At 46.1% G+C, this 23,086-nt stretch overlaps 1 protein-coding gene across 2 annotated transcripts in view; it reads right to left on the reverse strand.

Annotated features, from left to right (window-relative positions):
* The window catches only part of LOC147731457 (protein argonaute-1), a 418,093-nt gene that overhangs the window by 280,254 nt on the left and 114,753 nt on the right, over window positions 1-23,086 (reverse strand). The window lies entirely within an intron of this gene.

Below are 23,086 nucleotides of genomic sequence, written 5' to 3' on the forward strand. Positions count from 1 at the left end.
TAACGACCCAGGAGCACCTTCCTGATTGAATATTGCTAAGGAAAACCATTCACTTGAAATTTGGGGTGCAACTCACTAAATTATTTGTGAAAGGATTTGTTTCATCATGGCCCTATACTGATGAATGTGTGTTAAGTATGTGAGTTGAAATGTTTTAGCTGCGGCCTTTTTTGTCTCGCAAATCTTTCTATTGAAATATATTATTGAGACGGATATATCCATTGCATGGTAAAAGAGCATGCACCCCTGCCGGGAGTCCCCCAACTGCATGTAAAACTGGTATCTTTCATTTAATTTTGAACCTGGTGACTTGCTAACAAAGCATGTGTGCAGAGGTCTAGGCCTGTTTCTGAATATGCCAGGTCCAGGACTTGTCCTTTAACCTGGATAGGCACACCAATCATGCCTTCATATTGAGCACTGGATTACAGTCCCTGCCTGGGTACATGATGTAAAGCGGTGGTGGCATCATACCACGTTTTGTGAATTTGTAGTGCGGCCAGACCTTTTCTCTGTGTTAGAGTACTGTGTACTGACCATGCTGTCGTGTGAAACGAATAACCTTGCTGACAATCCATCTGTATGTTGAGAGAATGTGTGCATGCGCGCACGCAGTGCATTACATGTATGGTATTAGGAATCTGCGTTGCAGGAGTCAGGGGACAGGGTCCACTGGGATTCATTTGTGATGCCTCTGGGTAGGCATGGTACAAGATGGAGGGTGAGGATAGAGTCCTTAGACAGTGGTGGTGTTGCCTGCATTTCAGTGGTTTGGGGGTAGAGACCCTGACACTGAAGAGAGGAGGACGGAGACAGGGCGGCCTTTAAAAAGCCCACTCAGATTTATTTTAGCAAGGACCTGCTGAATAGTACTTCCAGAGAACTGCCATTGGGTTGGTGATAGGGGATAAGTGGGTGACTCCTGTCTCTGTTGTGCAAAGTGAAGAAGTTTCAAGGCAGGGCTGTTTGTCTGTCCCTTTTTACTATTTCAGGAAGGCTCATGCCATCTGGATGCAGGGAACTCAAGTCTTATTGTGCTCCTTCATGGAGCCAGTCCCGTTGCTACCTGCCATGAGATTCATTACTTAGCACAAAGTGATGTGTCTGGAGAAAAGGCTGGAAATGGCACTTGATGGAGAACCAACCCAACCCAGTTCAGAAACTTCAGGAGGTAATCTATCACCTATGTCATCAACTGGTAAAAAAGAAGCATCATAACTCAAGGTATGATTTTATGTTTAAACAAGCATGTTTAGACAATCCTTTCAAACCGCCCTGAAACGAAAAATTCACTCTGTTTTCCTGTTAAATGCAAGCTAAACTTTACATTTAATATCTAATGTAATGATAACACTGGTCTGCACATGCTTACTACTTGTAAATTTTTATTACAAAATTGATTGAGTATATTACTGTCTGCTTTTTTCACCTCACTTCTTTCCTTCTTCCCCTGCCACTTTCTTTCCCTTGCTAATTTCCTCCTGGTTATACCTCTTTTTAAAGCTTGCATTAATGATTCTGTTATAAACCTTAAAAAGCCTGCGACTGCTCGCCCACGCTATCCTCTGGAAGATGCGACCTTTAGAAAGGATTGAGCTCTAATCGCATGGCACTGCACACATGACTGGATCATGTTGATTCTAAAAACAGCAGTAGGTTTATCTGAGAAAATCTTAGTCGAGATCCAACTCACTGAAGGACACATAAAAGCCTCAATCACCGGCTACAACAAAAGCTGGAAGAACTTAACAAGGAGATCAACGAGTACAAAGAGAATCTCACCCAACAAAAGGTACTAAAATTCCAGAAGGATTTAAAAAGGTTCTCTTTCGTAAAAACATACCCATACTCAGACCCAGAGTATATTCAAGTAACTCCAGCACTGGCAGCAACAAACAGAGGGGAAGAGGACGAGGGAGAACAACACAAGGCAATTGGCCCCAGTTCAACCCGATGATGCAAGGCTTTCAAACACCATTCCACCACCCTCCACAATTCTAGATGTATGGCTGGCAACCACCCTTTCAACATCCACCACCTCCGCCTAACAACTATAGGCCGCCTTTTTTATGGAGGGGCGGAAGAGGCAGAGGAAAAAGCAGAGGGGGAGCCCAAGTACGTTGGGGTACGGAGGATCCAATTGTGAACCACACCCGGAGCAAAAATCAACAAGCGGGACCGAGCAGCACCTAGAACTAGTGACTAATCTTGCAACTAGACCGCTGTCACAAATTGAAGCACAGGTTCTTAATAAAGGACTAGGCTTCGTCCCTATACAACGACTAGATAAATTCCAACTTCATTGCGAGTTAGCTGGTTTCTTTAGGAAACTAAAACTAAAAGCTTTCTTCGAAAAGAACAGCGATAACAATGAAAATCCAGACCCTAATGAGACTGGACTCCGGACAAAATCGACCTTCAATCCACCTCCACACTTAACCCCGGTGGAATTATCTACCTTTGAACAAGCTGTGTTCAATGACATTGAAGCCTTTCAACCCAAGGAACCATTTACTAACCTTACTAGGTTGGAAAGAATTGCGTTGGATAATCTGAAGAAGTGTGAAACCATCACAATCAAACTAGCAGACAAAGGGGGTGTTGTGGTGGTACTTGATACAACTATGTATAGAGCAGAATGCCTTCGTCTACTAGGGGACGTGCATAACTACCGACAATTGACCTATGATCCAACTTCCGAACTGAAGAATGAAATAAAGTCCTTGATTGACCATGGTGAGGAAAGAGGATTCATCTCTAAACAAGAGGCCAATTTCCTATGCAACAGTGAGGGGAAGATCCCATACTTCTACATACTTCCCAAAATGCATAAGAACAAGCACCCTCCACCTGGTAGACCAATCGTATCAGGAATTGGGTCAGTTCTCGAACCACTGTCAAGATTCTGCGATGTGTTCCTCAGACCCTTGGTTCAAACAACTTCCACATACCTGAAAGACACCAAGAACGTCCTACAGCTGTTAGATCAGTTGATGATTGACGAGGACACTATACTAGTCAGTCTTGACATAGAAAGCCTCTACACGAGTATACCTCAGGACGACACTCTAAGAGTACTACAAAGAGCTCTGGAAAAAGAGGATTGGACACACAGAACACCGAGGAACTTCATCCTAGAATGTGCAAGACTGGCACTTAAAAAGATCTATTTCGAATTTCAAGGGACCCTATACCTACAAATAGGTGGAACTTCCATGGGGAGTACCTTCGCTCCCAGCGTGGCAGGTCTATATGTACACGACTTCGAGGAGAGATTCATCTTGAGCGATCAAAATCCTTTTGCATCACACATCCTCCTCTGGAAGCGTTACATAGACGACGTGCTGACGATATGGCAAGGTCCGGAACAAACGCTCCTGGCCTTTTTTGATTGGATTAATACCCAAGATACCAATCTGAAATTCACACATACTGAAGACCCCAAAACGATGACTTTCCTAGATTGGACAATCACTAAAGAAGGTGGACACCTAGAAACGAAGACTCACTTCAAACCCACTGCAAAGAACAATCTCCTGAAATTCGAGAGCTTTCACCGAGACCCCTTAAGGAAAACTTGCCCTACGGACAATATCTAAGAATCAGGAGGAACTGCAGTAAAATTAGTGACTACCGGAAACAAGCAGGTGACCTAATCACCAAACTTCAAGCAAGGGGTTATCCGGACAGGATCCTCAATAAATGCCAAAAGCGTGCGAGGAACCAAACACGTGAGGCCCTGTTGGAAGAAAATGTCAAAGAACAAGAGGCTACCCCCCTTACCTGTGTGACGACTTATAGCACAGTGTCCACTCTGGTGTCAAAATCCATCAACAAACACTGAAAAATAATCAACACAGGGAATTTGAAATGGGATAAGCCTTTATTTTCCTACAAACGAGCAAGAAGTATACGTGACAGCATAGTCAACACCAGACCTAGGAAGAGTAATGAGGAACAACCCACGGTACTCAATGCGTGGGGCCTCCCCAAAGTCACAGGGCACTACAAATGTGGGAATTGCAGTGTCTGTCCCTTAACTGAAAACACCAAGACACTAACTTTGGAAGAAAGTAAGATATGGACAATTAGAGCACATACCAACTGTAACAGCTCCAATGTGGTGTATCTGATCACTTGCCCCTGCAACCTACGGTATGTGGGCATGACTTGCAGGAAAATAAAACAACGCATATGCGAGCACAGGAGTACGATCCGCTGCCAGAAAACGATGACCAAGTTAACGGAACACTTTCTGTCTATGAAACACAGTCAAAATGACATCAAATGGACAATCATAGAACAGGTCGAGAGAGAAACTAACCTCTCCCAACGTCTTTTTGAAAAGGAACAGCGTTGGATATATACAGACTTTCTACACATAAGACCGGCCTGAATGATAATATTCCTTGGAACTCTGTACTGCATTAATGGATTATATCCTCCCATATCACTCTGCAGTCACTTCCCGCTGATGGCTAACTATCTGTACCTCTCCTAACGACAGATATCATATCTTCATGCAAGTTCAGTAACTCTCCTGCGTTCGGTTTCCCCCTCGGTCCTGTTCTCTGTAACTTTAACTCTCCCTTCATTGTACACATTTTTGGTATCTAACTGAGAGTTCACCTAATCTTTGGCGAATCCAACGTCTCGTCTCAATATTTTAATGCATTTATGTTCGCGGAACAAGCCTCCGTGTTTATCTTTGCCCTGCAGAGTTTACGATGGATGGCCACTGCTTAAAACTAACGGGACAGCCAATCATTTTCATTCCACTCGAGACCAGATGACGTGTCCGAGCTTTCCAGTCGAGCCCCCACACCCTCGTCTTTCCATTGGTAACACGAGCTGTGACACGTGATTGGTAGCCACGCCCTACCCGGAAGCGGGATACTCCTCATTACCGAGCCGGCGATCCTGCTCAGTAACACTACGGAGCACCCGCCAGGACGGCATAGGCACGAACGGCGCCCGTCTCTCCCCCCACAAGTAAGATTGTTGCATTGGGGCCACCTAAGCCCCTCGACCCGAGATTCGCCATGAATCGACACTCCCTTTAGATCATAGCGAGGATTTGGCCAGTCCGGGGTTGCTCATGGAGCCGTAAATATTAGAGCTCCGAGTAAGATTGGTCTATTGTTTGACGCTTATCTTGCATGCTCACTGTACCCGACACTAGCGCTCTATTTCTCTCATTGGATGGTGCGATGTGTCCAGAATAGTGCCATTTGTATTTTAATCACACAAGGTTTGCCATCACGTTCACGGCAACCTTGCTTTTACCTCGATCTCGAGGCACAACACCCACAATACTCGCGACCGCGTGGCAAGGACCCTCTCTCAAGGTCAGCTTGGCACTAGGCAAAGACGATCACAGTATCATTGATACAGTGGGTGGATTCACTTCAATCACGTGGTCCTAGACCCCCGGGTCACTATGACATTAGGACGACTCTAATTAGCTTTCTTGAGATAGCATCTTATTACATGAGGTGCACTCATCACGAAGTGATTTATTACCTGTGTGTGTTTTACGTGTATGTCTAGTATACGTGTATGTTTGTTATCCACAGCCCTTTTCCCTCATGTTCCTTTCCACAGGTTTTTTCCAGGAAACACAGGAAGAAACCAACGTTTTTATTGGAGAGACTCATTTTGAGACTCTACATCATTTACCTACAAGGATAGGGTGCGCCTTAGCGTGCGCACACCGTCCCGCAGGTACCCCATTTTGTCCTGACCGAAACCTGTAAATTGACACATAGATTGAAACATGTAGACCTTTTTTTAACTCACATTTCTTTAGTTTTTACACCGACAGCCCACCTAGCAGGGCAACAGGTGCCTCACATTTTAATAGTACCCGAGACACTCCAGAATAAACTCTGTGAGTGGGTAGTATCGGATACTTTTTAATACACACTTTTTCCTCTTTGCACATATAAAAAGAAAAAAACAGCTCCACTGTAATCAGGTGTCGCAGCACACCTGAATGGCATTCGGCTATCTGGGTGGGACCCCGATGATGAAGCATGTCACCAACTAGGTTGGTGAGTGAGGGGTCTTTTCAAGGACAAAGGACGTCCTCTTTTGTGGTTTGTGGTTAACACACTTGTTTTCCTTCCCTCTACTGAGACTGGGATTTACCCATGAGGTTCAACTCCCTTATTGTTGTTTATCTATATATCCAGGGGACAGGGAGTCCCGATCCTACCTATATTGGCTAATACCCTTTCTCTCTTTATTGTTTACCTAGGCACAGATACTGGCACACAGGCCAGATCACTGTGCCATTTAACACTGTTAAACCAAGGGTTGCAAAATACCTTTAACAGAGTTACTCCACTAATGAGTGAGACTGCTTTGAATTATATGCATCTCTGCTTAATCCTTGCCTACTCTGTACAGTGTAGGGAACAGTAGAGACATAGAACAAGAAGTGTAGCGCTTCATGGTTAGATGCATGTGATTACAGCCCTGAATTGCGCTCTCGTCGCGCAGTGTAGTCTTTAGTTTTGCTTTATGTTTGAAGTTCTTTCTTTTTCGATAAGCACTGGGCTGAACATTACATTATTATGATGTATGCTGATTTTCAGTTCCGTTCTGAGCTTTTGCCCCCTACACTACCTACCTGAAAACTCTGTGACTACTTCCCCGCACTATCCTGAGAGCCAAGTATGGAAAGAACTGTACTTGACCCATTTGCAGAGACATAGTAGGATGGACCCCAGGACACCAGTGGAAAACCACCTCAACCGCCACTGTTGGGGCCCGACATATAGGCTGTAAATACACTTTTGAGGGTCACAATAAAGGTTACAAGATTTTACTAATAATTAAATAGTTTATTACTGATGACTGTCAGAACCCAGTTGGGGATCATGAGGCAAGCAGAGTTTACTGGCTCCCAACCGGGGTGGTTTGGGCTTTACTTCTGAGTTACCAGGGTCCTGCAAACTGAACACTAAGTGCATCGCTTCATGATTTGGACCTCAGTGGTATAGAGCCAAGCAATCCAAGGCTTCTCAGGAATGTAGTATGGGGACAGACAATGAAAACTGCAACAACTATATTATTTACTGTCCAGCCTAGTACTTTTTTTAAATTAAAAGTAGAAGTACTTTAATACACTCCAAAATACAATACTACACACCGAAATAACAAAGGTACAAGGTTATACACATGTACAATGTGGATTTCCATACAGAAACTAATAAGCGCAGGTGCGGGTTGGTACTGCGAGGCATGACAAGTATCCGCACTGAGTTTTAAAAGTTATGGCATTCTTCCAACCCACTCTGGTCCTTTGTGTGAGGCTCTCATGAGTGTTAAGCAGTACCCAGCGTTACATGGATATTGATGCGGTGAGGTGATGAGCATGTCTCTATTTTTTTTTAGATTCCCTCTGCACATCAGTATGCTGGTCACCAGATAACAGAACTGCAGTCGATCTGCTGGAGAACTCTGCCCATGCGTGCGAATAGTGGAGACTGTGCCAGTCGCAAAATCAGCCCCTGTTACTTGGTGGTCACCCCATCTGGAGAAATTGGAGCAGTTGTTATTTGCTGTTGATGCTTCAGATCACATTTGCGTTTAGCTGCAGTTAATTCAGTTTGCGGTCGCTCACAGCTTCAGAGCACTTGGGTGGATCATCACAGCAGAGGTTGCACCTTTTGCAAAATGAACAGGTGACTTGAGGTTAGGTTGGAGAGGCTAGGAGACTCACTCCAAACTATGTTTGACACGTGTTACACTCTCCATGGCAGGCTACGATTTCCGAGGAAGCCCCAACTTTCCTACTGGGCTACTCCTCTACGTGCAGATCAGCAGCTCCAAGGCCACAATCAGCCTCCTCTCACAAATCCAGAAAGCTTTCAACTCCTGGGCCCTACGATTCCTCATAGCAGTGCTCTGAGAAAGATAATTTGCAGGTCCTCTACCAAATGGTTACTGCTTGGTTCCTAAATACCAGTAGTACACTCAATTGTCTAGGGAGGCTGAGCCACAACCTCAATTTTTTGCTAGGTTGCAAAAGTACTATCTAAAATGGATCTCAGGCATACACTCATATTTAACACAGAGCCCTGCTATCAGTTCCACATAAACAAAGTACATGTGCACATTCACTCTGGATGTCAATGCAGGCTCTGAGAAAGACATTCAGCGAAACTTTCCACAAGTGGGGACGGTAGGCACCACACCCTCCCGAAACAGGAAAAGGCCCGGACTATCAATTCGGAAATATACAGACCATTCATTTAAAAACACATAGATGCTTATAGTCCAGGAGACATACAATAGTCTTGTATCTGCTTGATGTGCTAGGATGTTCGCAGAGGAATGTGGGTAAGAAAATGTGCACAGATCAAGGGAAGCCACACCTCTTTCATTTCCTGGGGCCTCTTGTCCAATGTTGGTGGAGTTCCCTGAGTGGGGCTGCCCTTGGTCCAAACACTGAAGAAATCGACCTGGAAACATTAGAGGCAATTGGAGGTGATTAGCTGTTGGTTTGAGATGGGACAGGCATTCCCCCAATCTGCCACCCACAGGATGTCAAAAAGACTATGGAGAAGTTGTTTCTGGAAACCTATGCCGTTATACTAAACTTATATAGAAGTACTTCAGTAAAATATATACATCATTGATCATTCTCAAAATTGTAGACGTGTGTTAGAGAAAAGCGTGTACAATATACATGATTGCTTATGTGTGCTCCACAATGTCCGTACACCTCAAGGTTGTAATGACTTCCTCCTGGGAGGAGAAATGGTTTAGTATAACGGCATAGGTATTAACTTCATAAGGGTGGGCGGGGTAGTCTAGTTGACAGAGATTGTAGTGTTACGTCTATCAACTGAGGTGAATCACGGCCCGAAATGCATTGGATAATACTCACTATCGAGGATGAACTATGTATAAACTTCCTGCCGTAGAAATAGAAAGTCCGGTTGGACACGTCTACTGTCGTAGAATTCTATATACATAAATATGGCTTCTCATGCGACATAAAGAAATGGAGTAAAACAATTAGAACTTTGGAATCAAGTTGAATAAAAGTCATACAACGCGACTTCATTGTGACACATTTATTGCAAAAGGCATCTTTAAGCAGTGCTTCTGGTGGGGGAGCAGAGTTTTGCTCCCAGAACTTGCCGTTGTTTGATGAAATTGCGTGGCGAAAGGGCGGACCACGAATCCAGAATGCACGCACAGATTCAATTGAAATTGACAAGAATGAGTAAACTGGAGTGCACCTGACTTTTCTATCCTTTGATGTACTCATTTCAGCCCTTAACTGAGGTGGCACCCACGGAACATTGTTACGAAGGAAAACACAGATGAAATTGGACGGTCGCATGCTTAACCATTTCTCATCCCAGGAGGAAGTCATTACAACCTTGGGGTGTACGGACATTGTGGAGCACACATAAGCAATCATGTATATTGTACACGCTTTTCTCTAACACACTTCTACAATTTTGAGAATGATCAATGATGTATATATTTTACGAGAAGTACTTCTATATAAGTTTAGTATAACGCATAGGTATTAACTTCATAAGGGTGGGCGGGGTAGTCTAGTTGACAGAGATTGTAGTGTTACGTCTATCAACTGAGGTAAATCATGGGTCTTGTAGTATTATGGCTGACCGGGGAACATACAGGGGAGGAGTTATATTGAACGAGTTTAAAATGCCAACGGGTGTTTAGAGACGGGAACGTCAGTTTAAACAGACTAGGAATGAGGCCATGGCACACGAGACTGGTACAAGGGGCTGCGTAAGATCAGAGCGAATGAGGGACACAATATGTGTTGAAGTGGGGAGGTTTTAAGAACTATAACGGTAATCAGAAAAGGTAATCATCTCTTTTGAGTTGTATCACAAGTAGCTAGAGGGTAAAATGTCGATTGATGTACTTTTTTGTAAATTAACGTGTAAATTGAAAGTTTAGCGAAATTGCATAATTGTTGTTCGTATACTCATATGGTCTAACACTTCCATTTCCATTTTTAGTGAATCCCTGATGAAGGGCTAAAAACTCGGCCCGAAATGCATTGGATAATACTCACTATCGAGGATGAACTATGTATAAACTTCCTGCCGTAGAAATAGAAAGTCCGGTTGGACACGTCTACTGTCTTAGAATTCTATATACATGAATATGGCTTATCATGCAACATAAAGAAATGAAGTAAAACAATTAGAACTTTGGAATCAAGTTGAATAAAAGTCATACAACGCGACTTCATTGTGACACATTTATTACAAAAGGCATCTTTAAGCAGTGCTTCTGGTGGGGGAGCAGAGTTTCGCTCCCAGAACTTGCCGTTGTATATCCTGAATACAGCATGTCTCAAAAGAGACAACACAAGCACTGCCTAGGTGTGACCTAAAAAAAGACTGTGACATGGTAGGGTGGCTCAAAGTCAACATGGGCCCCTGTGAGTCAACAAGCATTTGCAATGCAATAGGTTTCGCAGTTACGCAAGTTTAAGCTATTGGCATTGTAAATGACAATGCCTTTTATTTATGTTTTTAAAACAAATATAAAAGGCATTGTTATTTGCAATGTCAATAGCTCGAACTTGCGTAACTGCGAGACCTATTGCATTACAAATGCTTGTTGTGGTATTGATTGCTATTCTATCCCCGCACTCTGTCCCTCGTCTTTCACAAGCCAAAACCCCGTCTTTGCGAGTGCAATAAATTATTTTGTGAACGAGTGCTCCGCTATGTGGGCAAGATTTCCAGATTTCCGAACGATCTAACGCCAGATTTTACTGCCTATGATCTTTGAGCGAGCAGGTCATACCGGGATTACCGAATCCGCTGCAATGCCTTAGTAATGGGAGATTGTGCACTACACATTTGCTAATTAACAGTAAGAAAACAGCAGTTGTGTTGTAAAGTATTTCTTAGTGGCGTGGGACGAGCAGAGCTTCGTGTATAAGGCTTTAGCGGGTCCGCAAATAGCATTTCTCCAGTGTCGGGAGAGCCTCCTACTTCAGGATGGCGGAATGGGTTGATTACTCACCTATTTTCGGGGTTCCAGCAGTGAATTCATCCTCTACGCCATTGGTCTAGGTCCTCCCTGCTGCACCTTGAACGTGACAGACTGACACACCATTTCATCGCAATCAAAGGTAGGTGTTTGTGGTGTGTGCGGCTGTACAATGAATAGTGTGTCTATGTTGTGTCCGTGCAATGCACAATGTTAGAAATATGGTCACTACTCATTACATACATGCACTTATGGACTCATAAACAACATATGTAGATTGCCTTTACATAAAAATGCCCCCTTCATATCTGTGTATCCCCTTATCCTCACTCCATCAGGGGATCGCTGCTCGCAGACCGCCAGTCCACTGGGAGTGTCAAAATCGGCTTGGCGCATGACTGCCAGCGCAACGGCAGCGGGGTACTGGGAGGCAGGCGAAAGGCCGCCATGGTGGCGGTCTCCTGTACTCATCCACAACTTCTAAATAGGACAGGAGGACAGCTGTAGGCTCAGCGGAGTTCTTGGGACCATCGCCCCCCGGGCTGGTGGGCGCACTGGTAATATCTATATCAGGCCCTAAGGCTTCAATTATGCTTTTAAAACAGAATTAACATGTTTCTCTTTATATCTGATTGATTAACACCAGGATAAAATATGAGCCTTCGTTTAAAAAAGCGCACCAGCACTGTGTACACAACAGATGAAGATAAACTAGGCAGGTGCCAGCATTTGACCTTATGCATGGGAGAGGGAGACTAACATGCTCAGTGACAACGATGACATCACCTCAATCAACGCTGAAGAGGCTGCACCAGCAGAGAACCAGCCAGAAAAAGACAATCAGTACTGATTAAATCCAGCCGCACAGGTACTGCAAATACACAGAGATCAGTGAAACAGAACGCAAACATGAAGCACCCCACTGCATGTGCAACTGCTCTCTGTTCATATACACGCTGTGCGTTTCCAAGAGCTCACCTGGCAATAGTGGACCTGCCGCCGTGAACAATTAATAAATAAATAAACACCAATAAAACCGGCCTGCAGCCATAAAATAATCAAAGCGGCCCATGCGCCTGGCAATCCTTTCCACAGCCTTACCTTGAAGCGTGTTTAACGCTTCTGCATGCAGGACAATTATGCAGATGCGTTGGGGTGCTGGCACAGCTGTTCTCATCACCGCTGCCCATAAACCATGGAATAATGCAGTAGCTTTCGGCATCTCCGAACTCGGATCAAAGAAGGCGGATTCCCCGCACTCCCCCTACTGCCCACACCCTCTGGTACCTATCCCGGCTTGGGATTCATTTAGTGTTGTGATCACTGTATGAACCTGTGGCCTGGCGGCATCACGTCTGTTTCATGTATTATTTACTGGCACCAGCGCGAGCGCCCGGGGTGAGAAACAGCCCTCGGAAACCTGGCAACACCTCCCTGTGATCACTCAGAACAATGGAGGCTGATGCGCCCGGCCACACGCTTTACCACACTGGGAGCTGTCAATGTACAACCTTGAGCTGAAATAAACAAGTTGTTGCCGTGAGAGTCGCGCGTTCTGCTCAAACACCGCAAGCGCGGACAGGAGATGTGTGTGCACATCGCCTGTCCGGGCGCGTGCCATCTCCTGTCTCCCTTCGCTAGCAAAAGCTAGCAAAACCGACGACTATAGGTCTCGCCAGGGCCAGGATAAGGATAGACAGAATAACTTGGGAAAAGGTGCAGAGAAGGGGTCAACCTGTTTGTCTGTACACCATCCCACAAACTTGTTCCAATGGCTGGCATATAACGTCTTGGAGGAGGGACGCAGGGCTGGCAAGATAACGGTGGAAGGTCTAAAGCTGTTGAATGTCGCCGTTCAATCTCCAAGCATGGAGGTGGAGCATTGCCAGGTTCGGATCCTCCCGAAGTGGCAGCCTAATCGGAGGACAGATGGCTATGCTCAACAGCTCAGAATACCAAACTCTCTGAGCCCAGTCCAGAGCCACAACAATGACTTGGGCCAGGTTGTTCATGATCTTCTTGAGAACTCTAGGCGGGAGTGGTATGAGTGGAAAAGCGTCTCAGAGCGGGAGCTGCCTTGGAAACTCCAGCACGCAAAACCACTGACATTGCATGTTCTCTGCGGTGGCGAACAGATTTGACCGAGGATCTTCCCACTGCTGAAAGAGACCTTGCACTCCCTCTGGGTGAAGACGCGATTTGTGATCCACTAGACATCTTAGACGGAGTGTGTCTGATCTGGCATTCAGAGAGCCCACCAAGTGTTGAACCATAAAGGATATGCCCTAACGTTCCAGCCACGTCCAGAGACATAGAGCCTCTTGACAAAGGGTCACCAATTGAACCCCACCATGTTATTTGCAGTACTACATGGAGTTGGTGTTATCCGTGAACACCTGCACTAGCCTTCACTTGATGGAGGGTGGAATGGCTTTCAATGCCAGTCAGATCACCCAGGTGGATGTGGAGTCCGAATTCCGACAGAGACCATAGTCCTCTGATCTCCACCTCTCCCAGATGGGCGTCCCATCCTAGCAGTGACACATCAGCCACCACTATCAGAACTGGTTGGGGAAAGGAGAGGAGCCTGCCGCTGACCAAATTGAAGTTTGTTAACCACCACTGCAGCTCTTTTGCAGTTTCGTCCGAGATCTGTATTATGTTTCGTTATAGAATTCCCTGATGTTGCGCCAAATGGAACTTCATGTCCGACGACAGTGCCTGTATATACCAGCATGTAGAACAGAGAAGGTTTTGGATCCTACGTCTACCCAGCCCGGATCTCAACTACAGAGTAAACAGAACAAAATGGCTGGATAGGGAAAATTCGTATCATGAGTAACAGCCACGCAGTCAATATGTACTACGTAACCACAGTCTTATGTACCAAAACAAATTTATTTTCTTTTTATCTGGTTTTTCAAAATTTAAAAAAACACATGGGCAAACCAAAGACTGTCACGACAGTGAATTCATGGGTACAATATCTACACTTATACACACGTACAAATATACAATATTTACAAAGTGAATGAAACACAATGAAATAAGGACAAGTGAAAGTGACACACCAAAAGCAATGACGTAATTCAGTATTCAAACATTGATTGCATTTATATACAGTGAAAAAATTCGCATAAAAAGCAAGGGTACAACCAGTCCATGGGGATGTAAAACCAAGGGACAGGCGGGGACAGATGGAGTAGTACGCCTGCCTGCCTGACAAAGCTGTGGTTCAATGTTTATATTGGGTTGCACCACTAGGGTCCCAAATGGTAGACAGTTTCTCTTCCTAGGTGTGCCCTTTTGAATAACCACAGGATGGAAATGTCGACGCGTTTCGAACCGGATTATTGACGGTTCTCTTCAGGACGGGGACTGGGAACAATGAGTCTGCACGTGGCAAAGAGTGTGCCGCGGTGTCGGTAAATCGCAAGAAGATGGTTGTTTCTGTGGTTAGCCGGTTGTGGTTCTTAAAGATATGTTGTCCGCCGCGTGGTACAAACTCGAGAGGGAAACGGCTCACATAATGACTGTATTGTCTTTGGAAAGCTGGGTAAGTAGCTTTGACAGAGTGGAGCGTCTGGTAACAGAAGCCAATTCAGGGCCGGCGGGCGGTGTCTAAATGAGCCGGAACTTCTAGGGAGGATTCAATCTCTCGATTTCTCTCGGTCAGGAAAACACACAGTCTATCATTTGGGACCCTAGTGGTTACGTAGTACATATTGACTGCGTGGCTGTTACTCATGATACGAATTTTCCCTATCCAGCCATTTTGTTCTGTTTACTCTGTATATACCAGCAGGCATGTGTCATAAGTAGGATTCAGAACGGCATGAGGTCAGCCTCAGAGTGAGTCTCACTGAAACCCAGGATAGAGGCTGAAACATTGGTATCAAAGCATGAATATCCTAGACTCGCCATTCGGGAGGATAAGCCTGAAACCTCTGCACTGTGTCCAGAACAGCTCAGATGATAGGGAGCATCTGAGAGGGGGTCAGGTGTGAGTTCAGCACATTGGTAGTGAACCCCAGCGAGTGCAGGAGTTCCACCGTAGTCTGGAGGTGGTTGACGACTGCCTGAGACGCGCCCGCCATCAACAGCCACTCATCGAGATGGGGGAAAACCGGAGCCCCTGATCCCCGCAGATGAGCTGCAACCACGCCATGACCTTGGTACACATCTATGGGGCACTGGTAAGGCCGAAAGGGTGCATGGCAAACTGAAAGTGCTCGTGGTCCACGAAGAACTGCAAGGAGAGCCTGTGGGAAGGCAGGATGGGAATGTGGAAGTATGGAGCAGGTCCAGTGTGACTATCCAATCTCCAGGGCAGAGGGCAGACAGAACTTGAGCGAGAGTGAGCATTTTGGATTTCTCCTTTTTCAGAAAGAAATTAAGGAGGGCTTAGGCCTAGAATAAGACAAAGGCCTTCGACCTTCTTGGGCCCCCGAAAGTAGAGACAACCACAAACTACTTCTAAAGTAGACACCCTCTCTATGGCTCCCTTGGCCAACAGAGCTGTCACTTCCTGGCAGAGTATGGAGAGATGGTTATCCATCACCTGACATGAGTGGGTGGCATGGGTGGAGGGGTAGTCACAAAGGGTAAGGAGCAGTCTCTTCGTATAATCTAGAGAATTCAGCAGTCTGATGTTATTGACTTCCAGTGGTACAGGTGTTGGCCTATCCTGCCACCCACTTATTGCCCGTGATAATCAGAAGCCAAACTAAAGGGTTTGGTTGGAGGCTGTGACTGCCCCGGGGGTTGGGAGGCAACAAACGGACATCAGCGCGCTGGCATGGTGCCTATATAGGCACTGTGCACATCACTGGTGGTGTGGATGACAGCGACAAAACAACATGAAGCCGAACGATGGCACCTTCCAGCGTGAAGGGGTACTACTTGCCTAACATTTCCGGATCCAGTCTGGTAAGGAATCTGTGGCTAGAAGTCTCTGTCAGATGATGCAGATATAGGCAGGACCCACCACCCCTTTTTCCACCAAAAAGTCCCTGGTGTGTGATGCTTCTTGCTGCCCCAGAGAAAGGCAGATACCGAGCAAACCTCCACCCTGCCCACACCCGGATGCTTAACCCCTTCCATGTGTCAGACGACCGCAAACCGTCCAACGCCAAAGTGCTCGTGTGTCTAGGACGGCTCCCGGTCGTCCGCATACATGGCACTTGAAATCCCTCTGCTGCTGGCAACAGAGGGATTTCTTTCAGCCCAAAACAGCCTCCTGAGGCTGTTTGGATAGTGTCAGTGAAATAACCATCAGCGCGCACATCCCGCTAACGTCATATCACTAAAACCACTGAAATGAGTCGGTAGCTACATTTCAGTTTTGCTGCCTACATGCTCAGGGTGCTATCTCAGTCCCCCAAGCACTTAGGCAGGCGGGAGAGGTATCGTTGAAAAGGGAAGAATCTCCCTAGTGGATTCCTCCTTGGGGTTCGCCAAAGGAGGGAGATCCCCAAAGAAGGATTCACCCACCGGACACCAGGGGGAGGGGGGTGGGGATGAGCGGCTCCTTGGGCAAGGTCCTTTGCTCCTCCCCCAATTGGTTTTGGGCATATTCAGACTTTATGTCCCCTGCCCGGGGGGGGGGGGGGGGGGGCAGAAAGAGCACTAGGCAACAGGGATTTATTTTTAGAACAAATGTAGGGGTGGGACTGCCTGAAATGGGCATGCCAATGCCCCCCTTCCTCCTCAAATGCCAGTCTTTCTGACCCCCCTGGGAGACAGATGGGAGGCAGATGGGGCAATAGTCCCCCCCTCTGCCCCCCGCAGAAAGCACACCAGAAAGCACACTAGGAACCTGGGATTTTTTAAATGTATATAGGGGTGGGGCTGCCCAAAATGGGCATGCCAATGCCCCAACCCCACCCCCTCCCCCAAATTTCACAATCTTTCTGCTCCTCTGGTAGGCAGATGGGGGCAATATCCACAGTCTTTCTGCCTGAGCCCCCGATTGTTATTATATACGTTTGGGTGGGAGCTGCCCAGAATAGGCATGCAAATGCCGCCACCCAAAAAATATTTCACACAGTCTTTCTGCCTCTCCCAGGAGATAGATGGGGCAATAGTCCCTGATCTGCACCCCATGGGAGGGGCAGAAAGCCCATTAGGTACCAGGAATTATGTATGTTTTTTTCATACGTATGGGTAGAGGCTGCTGGGAATGGGCATGCTAATGCCCCCAACCCCAAAAAAGTATTTCTGCCCCCCATCCCGCCGGAAGGTAGATCGGGCAATAGCCCTCGGTGGTGGGGGGCCGAAAGCCCAATAGGCACCAGGGATATGTTATGGGCACCTACCAAACCCAGACATTTCTGAAAACTAAACACCCAGGGGAGTCCAGGGAGGTGTGGCTTGCATGGATATCCCAATATTCTCTTACCCCGAATCCCCTGCAAATCTCAAATTTAGCTAAAAATACACATTTTCCTCACATTTCTGTGTCGGAAATTTGTGGGATAATTAGGCTGACACAAATTTCCTTCCACCCAGTGTTCCCTTAGGTCTCCCGATAAAAATGGCACCTCACTTGAGTAGGTGGGCCAAGTACTCGCAACAGGGAAGGGCCCAAAACGTATTGTGGAGACATCAGAATTATCTATCACAAAACGGCCTGGTTTTAAAAGGGGGTCCCCTGAGTTTTTGGTCCAGGGCTCAACAGCCATCTAGGGAAACCTACCAAATCCAGACAGTTCTGAAAACTTGACACTAGGGGAAGTCCAGGTGGGTTGGTTTGCGTGGATCCCCCAATGTTTTCCTACCCTGAATCCCTTGCGAACCTCAAACGTACCTAAAAAAAAATCACAAAAACGCAGGTGACCCAAAACGTAGGTGACTCTCTCGCAAAGCCAGATCGTTTTACGATCTGTCATTTTGAAGTCTTCAAAGTAAGTTTTGGGGTGTTTCCTGTCTACCTAGGCCTACCCACACAAGTGAGGTACCATTTTTATTGGGAGACTTTGGGATTGCTGGGTGGGTGGAATGTTGTGGCTCCCCAGATTCCAGAACTTTTCATCACAGAAAAGTGCAGAAAATGTGTTTTTGGGGTTTTTTTTATACAAAGTTTGAGGGTTGCGAAGGAATTCTGGGTAACTCAACCTGGAGATAGCATCACAGGTCACCCCATCCTGAATTCCCCTGGGTATCTAGGTTAAAAAATTTTACAGGTTTTCTAGGTTTCCCTCGGTGCCAGCTGAGTGAGGATCCAAAATCCACAGTTACGCATATTGCGAAAAAAGGGTCCACTTTCACTGGAAAAATGTGATGCGCCCACGTTGCGTTTTGGGCCATTTCCTGTCACGGGCACTAGGCCTACCCACACAAGTGAGGTACCATTTTTATCATCAGACTTGGGAAATGATGGGTGGGTGGAAGGTTATGGCTCCCCAGATTCCTGAACTTTTCACCACAGAAAAGTGAGGAAAATGTGTTTTTTTGACAGAGTTTGAGGTTTTCAAGGGATTCTGGGTAACCGAACCTGGTGATAGCAACACAAGTTACCCCATCCAGTATTTCCCTGGGTGTCTAGTTTTCAAAAATGTACAGGCTTGCTACGTTTCCCTAGGTGCCTGCTGAGCAGGGTTCCAAAATCCAAAGCTAGGTACATTGCAAAACAAGCATTTGCAAAGCAATAGGTCTCGCATTAGGAAAGTTTGAGCTATTGGTATTGTAATGGACACATTTTTTATATATGTGTTGGTTTTGAAAATAGCGAAATTAATACCTTTGTCATTTACAATGACAATAGTTTGAACTTTCGCAAATGTGACACCTGTAGCATTTGTAATGCAATATGTGTTGTATTTACGTGACTTACGTGTATTGATATTACAAATAACAATGGCTTTTAATTTATTTTTAATAATTAATACTCAAATAAAAGTTATTGTAATTTATAATGGCAATAGCTTAAACTTTTGTAAATAACTTTTATGTAGGTTATGTTCAGTGTATTTTATTGTGACGAAAATCCAAGAACAGAAGTGAAATATTAACATCTTTTTGTGACATTTGTAATAAAGCGTGAAACATTGAGAGAACATATTTGAACCAGTTCTGGTTGAATGGTTGCACAGATTGATGCTGTGGTGGGGCTGATTGGTGTTGTGGTGGCGACCAGTGATGCTGTGGTGGTGCCGAGTGATGCTGTGGTGATGCGATAGGTATATCGGGCTTTACGCAACACAAGGTCCCTGTCAGTGAAATCCAGCAAGCGGAGCAGAAATACCTGGGGGCAACAGTACAAAGCATTTGGTTTTAATCCACACACATTAGTTAATGTCAGCGCTGAAAAGTTTGCTTTTAGTAAAGTGCCGCTGCTAAGGGCTTGCTCCTCTTCATTCCTTTGATCAAATGATGGCTTCCCCCATGCCCTCCCCCTACTGCCGCTCGTTCTTGGAGTATATTTACCATCAGGTGGTGGGGAAGTCCATCTCATGAGACCCACTTCCCTGTGCCTGTCCTCAACCATAGGAAAACCTCTCCCATCCGACAACTTCTCCAGCTGGACTCCTGCAGGGTTTCTAAGGCAGGCAACATGTTGGAGAACTCTCTCTTGTGATGGCAGACAGGCACCCCAAAGCGGGGACCCCGGTGAACCCCAACTGTATCACCAGCCCCTCTGTGCCTTTGATGCTGCGGCAAGGCTATAATGGGTGTTATAATGGGTGTAAACAGAGCCTATCAAGACTGTGAGGTTTTGCATTCGGTGAAAGAGATGTGAACCAGTGGTTAGTGCATCAGCTATGGCACCAGCACTTGCGAGGTCTGCGGACTGCGTGATCCTGAGCAGACTACTTTATTTTGTTGTTTCTCAGTTATCCCTGTATCGGCTAAATTGTAAATGCTTCAATGAAGGATAACTGAGTACTGAGTACTGCTTTTGAAAACACTTTATTTTCCTTTGCTACGGAGGCAAATTAGTATTAATTGACATCTCCAGTTTCCAAAAAGCAATCAGAAGATTAGAGGCATAGCTCACTCTTACCACGGATCATTTACTCATTCGTCTTATAAATAGAAGAGCCGTTATTCAGAAAATGGGATATTTGGGGATTTTACAGGGCTCTCATGTTTCCCGATTCTGTGTCCGAGTAACTCGTCCAGTTCAAATTAGTTTATTTGTCTGCTGGTGTTTTTAACCCTTACTAGCCATCAAAAACCTGTTGCAGCAAGTACCAAAGCAAGGAAAACACGTTGAAGCCTTCTGGCCGGGTGAGCAGCCTGTAATTTAACACTTGGGCAACAGGAGAGTGCGCTGACATTTTAACCCACACCCTGTAGATGGTAACCTGCCTGCGGGCCTTGCTGGGGCTGGGAGAGAAGTTTTGTTCCGTCAGGCTCAGTGACTCTGCGCATAGCAGGAAGAGCTCTGACGTAATGCCCTCACATAGTGGTGATCACTACCATTAAACCAGCTGCACAACTCCCTGCCCGATACATACAATCCTCGGGCAGTGCTGAGACCAGCACTGCACGGGCACACACCGCAGCAGTGCACAGACAAGGGCCCACGCAACGAGCCGTACATTACGCTGTGGTCCTTGTGCTTGATGACGGACACCCACCTCTGCACCAGTTTTGTGGAACAGAAACTCCTGGGGTGTCTGTGCCTTCGCGTGGACCGTCGCACACCTCTGACTGGGAGTTGTGCATCACAGGAGCCGTCCCTGAACCTGTGTAGACCTGGCTGTTGGGGGAGGGTGGGGGAGAATTGTGTACCTGTTGTAATGCGCTCAGACACCTTCGGGTAAAGTCCGCGCAGGCCTTAATAATGGGCACGCAAGTGACATATTGATTGGACAGTACGTGGTAAAAAACATGACTAAACAAGCTCAGTATCCGGGCTGTGAGGAGTGGGAGGGCGGGGACTGCTTGCGCATGCACGCCATACCTAAGTTTCGTTTTGAGGAGAGAGCCCGGAGTCAAAGCGATTTTAGCGAAGTGCCGCAGCTGAAGTCCCGGGTCCGAGGAGGGGGCCCGGGTGAAGACCAGCGGGGAGACTGCGGGCTCCCTTGCCTAAGGGGAGAGTCCTGCTTCGTGCTGGCCTGGCAGAGGAGCAAAGCCCGGCGTGTTCCACATGGTGCGAGCCCGGTAAGGGGGTGGAGGGGAGTGTACCTGCGTGTGTGTGCCTGCTGTGTGTGTGCCTGCCTGCTGTGTGTGTGTGCCTGCCTGCCGTGTGTGTGCATGTGCGCGCGCATGTGTGTGTGTGTGTGTATGTGCCTGCCTGCATGTGTGTGCATGTGCATGTGTGTATGTGTGTGTTTGCGCACTTCAGGGAATCTGAGGCAGGAGATGTGCACGGCGCCGGCCTGGAGGTGCGCGTCCACAGACACCAATCGCCGCGCATGCCCGACCCCGGACTCAGATTCCCAGGAGGCGGGCAACATTAGTTGTCGAGCTGGACGCAATGCTACGCATTGCTTTCTCCAGCTCGACCTAAAAAGGGTCTGTTTTCACTGGAACAATGTGATGTGCCAACGTTGTGATGTGCCCACATTGCGTTTTGGGCCGTTTCCATGTGCAGGCACTAGGCCTGCCCACACAAGTGAGGTACCATTTTTATCAGGAGACTTAGGGGAACACAGAATTGGAGAATAAGCGTTATTACCTATTGACGTTCTATGCATTTCTGCCTTCCAAATGTAAGACTATGTGTGAAAAAAGAAGTCACTTTGAAAAATGTTCTCTAATTCACATGCTACTATGGATGCCCACAATTTCGGAGCTGTGCAAATAACTACTGCTTCTAAACTCTATATGTAGTTCTCACTTCGGAAATGCATATGTGTTCTTAATACCTATTTTTCACTCTTTATATTTTAGCAAATGAATTGCTATATACTCGGTACACAATGAAAACCTATTGCAAGGCACAGCTCAGTTATTGGCTCTGGGTGCCTCGGGTTCTTGGTGAACCTATAAGTATTTATATTGCCGCAACCAGAAGGATCCACTTGACGTAACAGGATATTGCTTAAAAAAATCTGCCATACTTCAAAGAAGTTACAGGTGAACACGTTGGCACAAACAGCTGTTTTTTTCAACTCAATTTCAATCTTTTTTTTATTTCAACTGTTAGTTTCTATAGGAAAAACTTGAAGGATCTACACAAATGACCACGGTAAATTCAAAATGTTGTCTACTTTTCCAAAATGTATAGCTTTCCGGGATTCACCATTGATTTCACACCCATTTCTACCACCAACTAGAAGGAGGTCGATAGCACAAAAAATTGTAAAAATAGGCTATCTCCCAGTAAAATGCCTAAAATGTGTAGAATATTTTGGTTTTCTGACAAAAGTCTGCCTGTCCCTGAAAGCTGAGAAGGTGGTGATTTCAGCACAACAAACCGTATGTTGATATCATTTGCAGGAACAAAAACAGACTCTTTCTTCTGCAGCATTTTATCCCCATTTTTCCCTCAAAAAAACAAAATGTTGCTGTATTTTGGCTAATTTCTGGGTTCCGTCCAGGAGAATCCACAAACCCTGGGTGTCATTAAAATACTCAGGATGTTGGAAGAAAAGGACGCAAATTTGGCGTGGATACCTTATGTGGACAAAAAGTTACAGGTGTTTAAGCACGAACTGCCCTGAATACTGTATTTTCCGGCGTATAAGACGACTTTTTAACCCCTTAAAATGTTTTCAAAAGTCGGGGGTCGTCTTATACGCCGGACACCAAATTTTCATGAGTGGAAGCAACGCTCTACCGACTTTGAATTTGCCCCCACGAACCCTCCAATATGACCTGGGCTCTTACTCGCGCGTTCACACTCCCTGTGCCGTAGCAGGACTTTATCCGAAGGTGTCTGCCCGCTTCACAATAGGACCGGTAATGATACATGAAGACAAGTACACGTTTACCGGTACATTAATCAAAAATTGCACATGATTTGAAAATAGTGCACAGTTACTTACAGTCCCGTAGTGCTGGGAGAGGGTCTCACGGGGCATTTCGGTATTTTCTTCCTGCGTCTTGAGCCTAGAGACACAGCGGTATATGCGCTGATCTGGCGCCATAATCCTCACGTTCATCGGAAGTAGAGGAGCGTCACTAG

This window comes from Lissotriton vulgaris, chromosome 2_1, assembly GCF_964263255.1.
Source record: "Lissotriton vulgaris chromosome 2_1, aLisVul1.2, whole genome shotgun sequence".
Lineage (NCBI taxonomy): Eukaryota > Metazoa > Chordata > Amphibia > Caudata > Salamandridae > Lissotriton > Lissotriton vulgaris.